At 34.6% G+C, this 13,310-nt stretch overlaps 1 protein-coding gene across 1 annotated transcript in view; it reads right to left on the reverse strand.

Moving 5' to 3' along the window:
- The window catches only part of HPSE2 (heparanase 2 (inactive)), a 639,760-nt gene that overhangs the window by 229,934 nt on the left and 396,516 nt on the right, over positions 1-13,310 (reverse strand). The gene's annotated exons all lie outside the window — the stretch shown is intronic.

Below are 13,310 nucleotides of genomic sequence, written 5' to 3' on the forward strand. Positions count from 1 at the left end.
GAAATTTGTTATGACAGGCAAAATAACCTACAACAAGTGGTAAAACAGGAAGGCATTAAAAATATGGTCATTCTACCAAAAAAAAATATAAAAACTTAATGTTTAATAATAACAAAATAGCTGAGTAAAATAATTAACAGTTAACCCCCCTCTCCCAGTTTTTCTTAACTTAGTAGTTCTGAAGGGCAAGGAAAATCCTAAATACCTGCAGTTCCACTGCTGGACAGGGCTAACTTGATATGGAATGAAGCACATGCTACAAAAGATACATAGGTTATCTTGAGGTTTTGATACTTTGGGGGCAAGAAATAGACCAGCATACTTGCAAGAAATTTAACAGGGAGATTTGGGGAATAAGACAGCCACAGTGGGCCTTGATAAGCTCACATATACACCTTGTAGTCTGGAAGGCTGTGTGCATGCTCAGGAGACACTGGAGAAAGCACTAGCTATCTATGCATTCCCAGATGAATGTGAAACCTAGTACACTCATGAAGAAGACATGTCTGACAGTAAAAGTCAGTCAGACTTATAAACTGCCTAAATTTTAATGTGTTCCTCAACTTACCTACAGATCCACTGGCAAAGGGTAGAAGCCTTACTGGCTTAATGTAAGTACCACCTGTGATCAATCACTGTCTCACCATTGAGCTATGTTGACTCAGAGCAACCCCTAGGAAGCTAGCCAAAATAAAAAGTGATTCGGGAAAAAAAATTAAGAGAGAAACTCTACAGAATTAGTACAAACAAACAAACAAACAATAATAACAAAAACTCATAACAAAAATAGCTTCTAGGATGGAGGATTTGGAATTTAGGGTTGCTCCAACATATCTAAAATATATAGTTTTCAACAACAATAAAAAATTATAACATACAAAGAAATAGTAAAGTGTGATCATAAACAAGAAAAAAAGCATAACTAGGAACTCTCTCTTAGGGGGATTCAAATGTTAGACTTTATAGATAAGGACTAAAAACTGACATTAGTTTGTGGAAATTTCTTATTTCATTAAATGGCTCTTTGCAGAGCAACACAACTGGTAGAAACTAGCCTTTCTTTTAGCTGAATAAAAATGAAATATTAACGAAGAAGCTTTCTTCTGAAGATGAAAATAAATTACAAATAAAAATAAAAACCAAAAAACTATTATTATAAGTATGCTCAGAAAACTAAAGGAAACAATGCAAATTAAAGGGAAGTGTACATTTATTAACTGGTCAAATATAGAGATAGCAATTATAAAAAATGATCAAATGGAAATCTTGGTACTGAAATGATTCCTTACATACAGATGAACACAGTGCAATTAACAGCAGAACTTTTACCATAATTAATGAACACCAGAAGACAATGGGATGATACATTTAAAATGTTAAAGGAGACACTTCTAAGTTGGTAGAGGGGTAAGTGGAAGCTACACTAACCTCCTCCTAGGACCAATCTGGAATTACAAATAAATTATAGAAAAATCATCCTGAATAACCAAGTAAACACTAGCTGGAGAGAAGCCTAATAACCAAAGACAGACAGAAGAAACCACTTCACTACAGTGAGACTGGTAGGAAGTGTGGAGGAAGCATGAAAGGGCTGGTTGGGCTCCCACAGGTGGCAGCTGAAGTTCTAGAGGGATATGTCAGCAGCTAGGGAGTTCCCCTTGAGAAGTGTGGGGTCTAAACCCCAAGCTCTACTCCCAAGCCTACAGTATCAGAGCTGGAAAGGAACCAAGAGAACACCCAGCTATGAAAAGCAGAGGGTTTCTGTCTGCCAGGGGGAGATGGCTAGAGATGAAGAGAGCCTCTTAAAGGGTCAATTCACAAAATTTCATTTACAGACACTTACCCTGTGCTCCAGTAGAAGGGCAGAGTAGGCTAGAGATGATTGAGAAGAGTCTAGGGTTGGTAGCTCTGGGGAGAGAACTGAAGGAACAGCTGCCAGGATCCCTGTGCTAAGTCATTCCTCATACTGCAGAAGCCATCTTTCTCAGGCAGAGCACTCCACTAAAATGACAAGAGCCTGAGGGGAAGCAATACCCTGCATGCAGGAATTACTCTGCCCCACCCTGTGGTGTTTAAATCTGGCTGCTGATTACAGTTTGAGGCTATGTCATTGATTAGTTTAACAACTAAAGCATAAAATAAAAAGAGGCAGCCAAAATTGGAAAACAAAGAAACAGACCCTAAATGAAAGAATCAGAGAATTCCCCAGGGGAACTAGATGGAATGGAGGCAAGCAATTTATCAGATGAGAGTTTAGCGCAATGATTATAAGAATATTCAAAAGCATGAAAAAAGATATAGAAACCATAAAAAAGAACCAGTCAGAAATAAAGAATGCAATATCTGAAATAAATAAAACACTGGAAGGAATAAATAGTAGGTAAGATGAAGCAGAGGACTGCATCAGTGTTTGAAAGGCAAGGTAGAAAAAAACACCCAGGCAGAAGAGCAAACAGAAAAAAGAATTAAAAAAAATCAGGAGTGCTTAAGAAACATTTTGGACAACATGAAGCATAACAACATCTGCATCGTGAGAACACCAGAAGGAGAAGAGAGCAAGCAATGGATTGAGAACCTATTTGAAGAAATAAAGACTGAAAGCTTCCCTAATCTGGTGAAGGAAAAAGACATACAAGTCCAGGAAGCTCAGAGAGTCCCAAACAAGTTGGGCCTAAAGGCCTATACTGAGACACATCATAATTAAAATGACAAGGCTTAAAGACAAGGAGAGAATCTTAAAAGCCATAAGAGAAAAGGTAGTTGCCTACAAGGGAGCACCAATTAGACTGTCATCTGGTTTCTCAACAGAAACATTTCAGGCCAAAAGGGAGTGGTGTGAAATATCCAAGGTGATGAAAGGCAAGGACCAACAATGGAAGCTCCTTTACCCAGCAAAGGCTACCATTTAAAATTGAAGGAGAAATAAGGAGTTTCCCAGACAAAAATAAGCTAACGAAGTTTGTTAACACCAGACTAGTACTGCAACAAATGTTAAAGGGCTTACTTTATGATGAAGGAGAAGGAGAAGGGGAAGGGGAAGGGGAGGGGGAAGGAGAAGGAGAAGGAGAAAGAGAGAAAGAGAAAGAGAAAGAGAAAGAGAAAGAGAAAGAGAAAGAGAAAGAGAAAGAGAAAGAGAAAGAGAAAGGAAAAAACAGAGAAAATCTAAGAATAAAATGACACTAAATATGTATCTATCTATAATCACCTTAAATATAAATGACTTAAATGCTCTAACCAAGAGACATAGGGTAGCTGAATGGATAAGAAAACAAGACCCATATAAATATTGCCTCCAAGAGACCCATCTCAGATCAAAAGATATATACAGACTAAAAGTAAAGGGATGGAAAAAGATACTTCATGCAAATGGAAAGGAAAAAATCTGGGGTTGCAGTATTTATATCTGACAAAAGACTGTAAAACCAAGACTACAGTAAGAGACAAAGGACACTACATAATGGTAAAGAGAACAATCCAACAAGAGGGTATAACCCTAGTAAACATTTACGCACACCACATAGGAGCACCTAAATATGTGAAGCCAATCTTGATGGACACAAAGGGAGACTGACAGAAATACAGTCATAGTCAGGGATTTTAACATCTTATTGACTTCAACAGATAGATATTTCTGGCAGAAAATCAACAAGGAGATGATGGTCTTAAAGGACACACTAGATCAAATGGGTTTAATTGGTATCTTCAGAACATTTCATCCCAAAGCAGCAAAATATACATGCCTTTCAAGTGCACGTGGAGCATTTTCTAGGATAGACCACATGTTAGGACACAAAACATGTATCAATAAATTTAAGAAGACTGAAATCATATCAAGCATCTTTTCTGACCACAATGCAATAAAACTAGAAATCAATCACAAGAAGAACACTGAAGAATACTCAAAGACATGGAAGCTAAATAACATTATTTAACAATTAATGGGTCAATAACAAGATCAAGGAAGAAATCAAAAGATACCTTGAAACACATGCAAATGAGGACAAAACAATCCAAAATCTGTGGGACACTGGGAAATTCATAGTATTACACACCTATATCAAAAAACAAGAAAAGGCTCAAACTATCAAAATTTACACTTATAGGAACTTGAAAAAGAATAACAAACAAAGCCCAAAGTGAGCAGAAGGAAGGAAATAATTAAGATCAGAGCAAAAATAAATGAAATAGAATCTTAAAAAATGATACAAAAGATCAATGAATCCAAGGTGGTTCTTTGAAAAGCTAAACAAGATTGACAAACCTTTAACCAGGCTCATCAAGAAAAAAAGAGAAAAGACCCAAATAAATAAAATAAAAAATTAGAGAGGACAAATAACAGCTGACACCAAGAAATACAAAATATTTTAAGAAAATATTATGAACAACTATATGCCAAGAAACTGGAAGACCTGGACAAAATGGACAAATTCCTAGAAATATGCAATCTTTCAAAACTAAATCAGGAAAACTCAGAGAATCTGAACAGACAGGCTACACCTACTGAAATTGAAGCAGTAATTTAAAAATGCCCAATAAACAAAAGCCCTGGAATGGATGGCTTCACAGGTGAATTTTACCAAACATTATGGGAAGAAGTAACAGCTCTTTCTCAAACTATTTCATAAAATTCCAGAGGGTGGAAGGTTCCCAAACTCATTTTATAAGGCCAGCATTATCCTAATTCAAAAACCAAGTAAAGATGCTACAAAGAAAGAAAATTATAGGCCAATATCCCTGATGAACATAGATGCTAAAGTTCTTGACAAGATATTAGCAAACTGAATACACCAATACATCAACAAGATCATACACCATGATTGAGTGGGATTTATTCTTGGAATGCAAGGTTGGTACAACATTTGTATATCAACAAATGTGATTCAGCACATAAACAAATAAAGGATAATAACTACATGATCATATCAATATATAAAGAAAAAGCATTTGCTAAAATCCAGCACCCGTTTATGGTAAAATCTCTCAGCAAAGTAGGATTAGAGAGAACATACCTAGACATAATAATGATACTTATGACAAACCCACTGCCAGCATCATACTCAATGGGCAAAAAATGAAAGCATTCCCCTTAAGACCAGAACAAGACAGGGATGTCCGCTTTCACCTCTCTTATTCAACACAGCACTGGAAGTCCTACCCACAACAATCAGACAAGAAGAAGACATAAAATGCATCCAGGTTGGAAAGGAAGAAATAAAACTGTCGTTATCTGCAAGTGACATGATACTATATAAGAGAACTCCAAAGATTCCACCAAAAAACTACTAGAACTGATAAATGGACAGCAAAATAGCAGGACACAAAATTACTATCCAGAAATTAGTTGCTTTTTATATACCAACAACAAAGTAACAGAAAAAGAAATTTTAAAAAATCCCATTCACAATTGCTACAATAAATCAAATACCTAGGAGTGAACATAACCAAGGATGTAAAAGATCTGTACTCAGAAAATTAGAAGACATTTAGAAAGAAATTGAAAAAAATACAAATAAGTGGAAGCATATACCAGGTTCAGGGATAACATCATTAACATGTCCATACTACACAAAGCAATCTATAGATTCAATGCAATTCCTATGATGTATTTCACAGAACTAGAACAAATATTTTAAAAATTTATATGGAACCACAGAAGGCCCCTCACAGAAACAGTGATCCTGAGAAAGAAGAACAAAGTTGGAGGAACCATACTGCCTAATATCAAACTGTACTATAAGGCCATAGTAATCAAAACAGCATGGTACTGGCATAAAAGCAGATATACAGATCAGTGTAAAAGAATAGAAAGTCCAGAAATGAACCCACATCTTTATAGTCAATTAATATTTGACAGAGAAAGCAAGCATATACCATGGTCTGAAGATAGTTTATTCAATAAATGGTGTTGGGAAAATTGGACAGATACATGCAGAAAAATGAAACTAGACCACCTTCTTATACCACACACAAGAATAAATTCAAAATGGATCAAAGACTTAAATTTTAGACCCTAATCCATAAAAATCCTGAAAGAAAACATAGGCAGCAAAATCCTGGACACTGCTTGTAGCAATATTTTAACAGATATAAATCTCCAGGCAAGGTAAACAAAAGAAAAAATAAACAAATGGGACTACACAAACTAAAAAGTTTTTGCATGGCAAAGGAAGTCATCAACAAAATAACAAGGCAACCCTCAGAATGGGAGAACATATTCACCAATACATCTAATAAGAGGTTAACATCCAAAACAAACAAAGAACTTATAAAACTGAACACCAAAAGAACCGAACAACCCAGTTAGAAAATGGGCAAAGGACCTGAACAGACACCTTTCCAAAGATACATACAGATGGCTGATAGACATATGAAAAAATGATCAACGTCACTAATCATCAGAGAAATGCAAATTAAAACCACAATGAGATATCATCTCACACCCGTCAGAATGTCTATCATCAATAAATCAACAAACAACAAGTGCTGGTGAGGACATGGAAAGGGGGGAACCCTTTTCCACTGTTGAGGGGAAAGCAGACTGGTGCAGCCACCTCAGAAAGCAGTATAGAGGTACCTCAAAAAATTAAAAATGGAACTGCCTTTTGACCCAGCAATCCCACTTCTGGGAATATATCTGAAGGAAACCAAAGCACTAATTAGAAAGAACATAAGCACCTCTATGTTCATTACAGCGTTATTTACAATCACCAAGATATGGAAGCAGTCCAAGTGGCTATCATTAGATGAGTGCAGAAAACAACTGTGGGACATTTACACAATGGAATACTACTCAGCAGTAAAAAAGAAGAAAACGTTACCCTTTGTGACAGCATGGATGGACCTGGAAACCTTTATGCTAAGTGAAATAAGCCAGTCAGAGAAAGACAAATACCATATGATTTCACTCATGTGGAATCTACTGAACAAACTGAACTAACAAGGAAAATGGGGACAGACTCATAGATGGAAAGCAGGATGACAGCTGGTGGGGGAGGTTAGAGGGGGAGGGATTGAGGAAAAAGGAGTAAGGGCTCATGGACATGGACAACAGTGTGGCGATTGCTGGAGGAAGAAGGGTATAAGGGAACTAAATGTTATTGGGAAAATACAATAAAAAGGAAATATAAATAAATAAATAAATAAATAAATAGTTAAAGAAAAAAACCCGTCAACCAAGAATTCTATATATACAGCAATCAAGCCTTCAAAGCTTAAAGCAAAATTTAGACCTCAGAAAAACAAAGGAAAAAATTTGTGTGAGAAAATCTGCCTTACACGAAATTAAAAAAGGAGGTCTTTTAGGTTGCAAGGAAACGACACCAGGTGGTGACTGAAAAACCACACAAAGTAAGAGAGAACCCCAATAAAGGTAATTACACAGATAAATATAAAATCAGTTAGATAGTCATTAGTCTTAACTAATTTAAATGAGTTTTATAAAATAGAAACTAGAAAACTGTAATGTTGGGTTTATATAAAGATATGATATTTAGAATAATAATGCTACAAAGGAGGTGGAAATAGAGCTCTATTAGAGTTAAGATTGTATATTTAATTGGAATGAGCCAATGACCTAACAGGCATTTCACTAAATAGGATATACAGATGGCAAATAAATATATAAAAAGATACTGTACATCACACATCATGAGAAAGATGTAATGCAAATTACAATAACAACGAATTATCAGTAATACTTATTAGAATGGTCAAAACATGTTAACAGTGACAACACTGAATGCTAGCTAGAATGTGGAACATCAGGAACTCACAATCATTTCTGGTGGGAATGCAAAATGATATAGTCACTTTGAAACTGGTGGTTTCTTACAAAACAAAATATATTCTTACATAAGATCCAACAATCATGCTCTTTGTTATTTACCTAAAGTGGTTGAAAACTTACATCCACACTTGAGTCTGCACATGGATTTATAGCAGCTGTATTCATAATTGCCAAAACTTGGAGGCAACAAAGATGTCTTTCAGTAGGTAAATAGTTAAATAAACTGTAGAATAGTATTCAGCACTAACAAGAAATGAGCTATCAAGCCACAAAAAAACAAAAACAAAAACAAAACAAAACACAGAGGAACCTTAAATGCATATCACTAAGTGAAAGAAGCCAATTTGAAAAGGTTACCTACTATGATTCCAACCATATGACATTATGGAAAAGGCAAAACTACAGAGATAGTAAAAAGATCAGTGGTTACCAGGATTGGGAAGAGGAGTGAGGGGTGAATAGATGAAGGACAGGGCAGTGAAAAGTACCCTATATGACACCATAATGATAGCTACATGTTATACATTTGTCCAAACCCATGGTATATGCACATGAAAGGTGAACTATAATGCAAGCTATGGATTTTGAGTGATATGATGTATTAATTCAAGTTCACCAATTGTAACAAATGTACAGCTATGAACCTAAAATTCCTCTAAAAATATTTTTAAAAATAAAGAAATTTGGATGTACATAGAAACACTAGGGTTGTACACACAGAGGAAAGGCCATGAGAGGACATAGCAAGAAAACAGACATCTGCAAACCAAGAATAGAGGCCTCAGGAGAAACCAGATCTGTTGATACCCTGCTCCTGCGATTCTAGCCTCCAGAACAGTGAGAAAATAAAAGTTTGTTGTTTAGGGGAAAAGAGCAACATTTGTACAGAAATTTATGCCTAGATTCCTGTATTAGGAAAGAAAGGTCTCAAATTAGTAATCTAAGCTTCTATCTTAAGAAAGGAGAAAAAGAAGCCCTGGCTGGGAGATTCAGTTGGTTTGAGCAGCATCCTGTGCACCAAGAGGTTGTGGGTTTGATTCCCAGTCAGGGCACATACCTAGATTGCAGGTTTGATCCATGGTCAGGGCATGTATAAGAGGTAACTGAGCAATGTTTCTCTCTCACAATGATGTCTCTCTCTCTCCCTCCCTTCCTCTCCCTCTAAACCAATAAATATATCCTCAGGTGAGGATTTAAAAAAGAAAGGAGAAAAAGAAGAGAAAACTAAATATAAAGCAAGAAAAAGAAATGAAATTTAAAAATTTGATTGGTAATCAGTGATATCAAAAATAGAGGATATCAATGAAAACAGAAGTTGCTTCTTTGAAAAGACCAACAAAATTGAAATACCTTTAGCCTGACTGACCAAGAAAAAAGAGATAAGCCAGAGATTTAAAAATTATGAACGAAAGACTGAACACCACTAAGGACCTCACCCTAATAAAAAAGATATGACGACTATCAACAACTTTATGCCAATGATTTACACAACTTGGGTGAATTGAAAACCTTTCAAGAAAGACACCATTTGCTCAAACTGACTCAAAAAAAAAAAAAAAGAAAATCTAAACACACCTATAACAACAAAAGACATTGAATTAGTCATTAAAAATATTTTCACAGAGAAAGTGCAGACCCAGGTGAAGTCATAGGTGATTTCTATTAAATATTTAAAGAAGAAATAAAACCTGTCATTCACAAACTCTTCTAGAAAATGGAAGAAGAGAGAGCATTTAATGTAAAGAAGAGAGAATGTTAGCTAGTTTTATGATGCTAATGTTCCCCTGATACCAAAGATGGAAAAAAGCACAGCACAAGAAAACTACAGATGAATGTCCCTCATAAATATAGAATAAAAAATTCCCAAATAAATATTACAAACTGAACCCAGCAATATATAAAAACCATGACAAAGTAGAAATTTACTAGGAATGGAAGGTTGATTTAACATCAAAATCCAACTAATATAAAATACCATATTAATAGAATAAAAGACCAAAACCACCTTATCATTTTTAATACATGAAGAAAAAAATCATTTGACAAAAATCCAAAACCCATTCCTGATACTCTCAACAAATTATGAATAGAAAGTAAGTTCCTCAATCTTATATATAAAAAAAAAACTAAGAAAAACCTACATATTTAATGGCAATACACTGAATGATTTATGGTAAAACATCATACTTAATGGTGAAATATTGAATGTTTCCCCCCCCTAAGATTGGGAACAAGGCAAGAATGTGTGTTCTTGCCACTTATATTCAACAGTTGTATTAGAGGTTCTAACCAGTGCAATTATGCAAGAAAAAGAAATAAAAAGCATCTAAACTAGAAAGGAAGAAGTAAAACTATCTTTATTCTAACACAACCTAGCCTGTATACCAAACATCCTAAAGAATTCACAATAAAGGAGAAAAATACAAGATTTAAATAAGTAAGTTAAGCAAAGCCTGACAATAAGAGATCAATATATAAAAGTCAACTGTATTTTTAATACTAGCAATGCACAATACAAATATGAAATTTAAAATAATTCCATTCACAATTACATTAAGAAGAGTAAAATATTTAAGAATAAACTTAACAAAAGACTGCCAAACTTGTACTACAAAGACTGCCAAACCTGAAAACTACAAAACATCTTGAGAAAAATTAAATAAATGGGGAGATAATCTATGCTTATGAGTAGGAAGACTCAGTATTGCTAAGGTGGCAATTCTCCCTAAAGTGATCTGTAGGTTCAATGCTATTTCTATTAAAATTCCAGCAGGCTTTATTGAGGAAATTATAAACTGAGCCTAAAATGTACATAGAAATGTGAACACCAAGAATAGCCAAAACAATTTTGAAAAAAAAAAAAAAAGGGTTGGAGGATTTATACTTTTCAATTTCAAAAATCATTATAAAGGTATTATAATCAAGATAGTGTAGTCCCAGTACAGGAAGAGACATATGGATCAGTGAAACTGAATTAAAAGTCCAGAATAAACCCAGTTATGGTCAATTGATTTTTGACAAAAGTGTCAAGAACATTCAATAGGGAAAGGATAGTCTTAAATAAGCGGTGCTGGAACAAGTTTAGCTCCACATTTCAAAAAGATGAATTTAGACCCCTGCTTCATACCATACTAAAAAAATAACTCATTTTGAATCTTATGCCCAAATGTAAGAACAAGAAGTATAAATACTTTAGAAGAAAATATAGGGAAAAAAAACTTTGTGACTTTAGGCAAAGATATAACACCAAAAGCAAGATCCATATAAAATTGATAAACTGAATGTTAACAAAGTTCAAAACTTCGGTACATCAAAAGATGACACAAAGAAAATGAAAAGCTATAGACTAAAAGAATATTTTTGCAAATAACTTACTTGATAAAGAATTTGTATTCATAACATATTTAAAACTCTTACAACTCAATAATAAGATAATCCAATTAAAAGGGCAAAAGATTTGAGTAGACATTCCCCTAAGAAGATGTAAGAATGGCTGATTAAGCACATGAAAAGATGCTCGACATCATTGTTTTTAGTGAAGTTCTAATTAAAGCCATATTAAGACATTACTTCAAGTACACTAGAATGGCTGCCTAAAAACAAAAAACACTCAAAGAAACAAAGACCATGAGTGGAAAGGGGAAGAGAAATGTAGTCAATACTATTTTGATAAGTTTACATGGTGATAGATGATTATTAGAATTAGTGGGGTAATCACATTGTATGGCATAAAAATGTCAAAATACTATGTTGTACACCTGAAATTAATATAACCAAGATTATCTACTAGCCCTGGCTGGTGTGGCTCAGTGGATTGAGTGCCAGCCTGCGGACCAAAGGGTGGCTGCTTTGATTCCCAGTCAGGGCACATGCCTGGGTTGTAGGCCAGGTCCCCAGTTGGGGGCGTGTGAGAGGCAACAGCACATTGATGTTTCTCTCCTTCCTTTTGTCCCTCCCTAACCTTCTCTCTAAAAATAAATAAATATTTTAAAAACTCAAAATTCCCTTTAAAAAAGATTATATACCAACTACACTTAAATAAAAATAAATTTTAAAAAGATAGTCATTATAAAGTATTTCCAAAGATATAGCAAAACAGAAACTCTCTTCTATCACTGATGAAGATATAAAATGGTATAGCTACTTTGGAAAATAGTTTGGCAGTTTGTTAAAAAGAAACATAAATTTATATACAAATTCACAACTCCATTTACCTTCGAGATATTTCCCTAAGAGAAATGAAACCATTATTTATCATAGACAAAAAGGAGAAACAATACAAATGTCCATCATCTGGTGAATGGAAGAGCAAAATGTGATATGTATTATATTCATACACTGGAACATTATTTATCAATGAAAAAGAAAGAACTATTTTACATTCTACAACATGGATCAACCTGAAAACACTAAATGAAAGAAGTCAGATATAAAAGAGTATGCATTGTATGTTTCCAGTTTTATGAAACATCAGAAAAGAAAAATTTATGAAGACAAAGCAGATTAGTGTTTCTTGGGCCTGGGAATGGCTACAGGAATTGATTGAAAACTGGCATGGGGGATCTTTTTGGAGTGATGAAAATGTATTTAAATTGGAGTGTGAAAATTGTTGTACAAATCGGTAAATTTACTAAGGATCAGTGAACTGCAAAATGAACAAAGAGAAAGGGAAGAATAGAGGAAGGGAGAGAGGGAGGGGCACATTAATTCACTGTCAGAAAAGCATAGGGTCAAGTTGAGTATTTTAGTTTGAATTAAAAGGTAAAAAATGTGACAGAGGATAATGATAAACTGTTTTCAAATCTTATTTATTATCTGTTTCTTCTAGTAGAGTGCATGAAGGGATATTTACTGTTTTTTCTTCTAAAACTAGTACAGTTCCTTTGGCACACACTAGGCAGTCAAATATTTGTTGAATGGAAATTGAATGAAGTGAAGAAAGCCAAGAAGTTTTAATATCATTAAAAAAAGAACCTCCCTTTCAGTTAGAACCCCCAAGTTCCTGATATAGATTTAGCACTTACTGCTGCATTAGGCAGTTTGCTTGAGCTTTCCAATAGGTTTCCTCACTTGCATAACATTTACTTATTTAGCATTTTGGGGTCCAAAGAGGAGTGTTAGGAAGTGCTATTAAACTACATAATATGCAAATATTGGATGACAATATTATTACCAATTACAAATGTAAGGCTCCTAAGGAAGTAACTACTTCATCACCAACCAGTGGCAGGGAATATGCATTGCCTTTAAAATAAAAAGATAAAATACTATATTCTCATTTTTTGTAACAGCAGTATTAAGATACAGTTCACATATTATATAATTCACCAAGTCAATGTCTATAACTCAGTGGTTTTAAGTATATTCACAGAGTTGTGCAACCATCACTGCATCACTGCACCAAATTTTAGAACATTTTCGGCAACCAAAAAAGAAATCTCATGCCTCTCAGCATGCTCATCCCCTGCTCATCCCCAAAATCATCCATAGGGATAACAATTAATCTACCTTCTGCTTATTAGAC

The sequence above is a fragment of the Phyllostomus hastatus genome, unplaced genomic scaffold, assembly GCF_019186645.2.
Source record: "Phyllostomus hastatus isolate PE091 unplaced genomic scaffold, TTU_PhHast_1.1 phas_scaffold_1066, whole genome shotgun sequence".
NCBI lineage: Eukaryota > Metazoa > Chordata > Mammalia > Chiroptera > Phyllostomidae > Phyllostomus > Phyllostomus hastatus.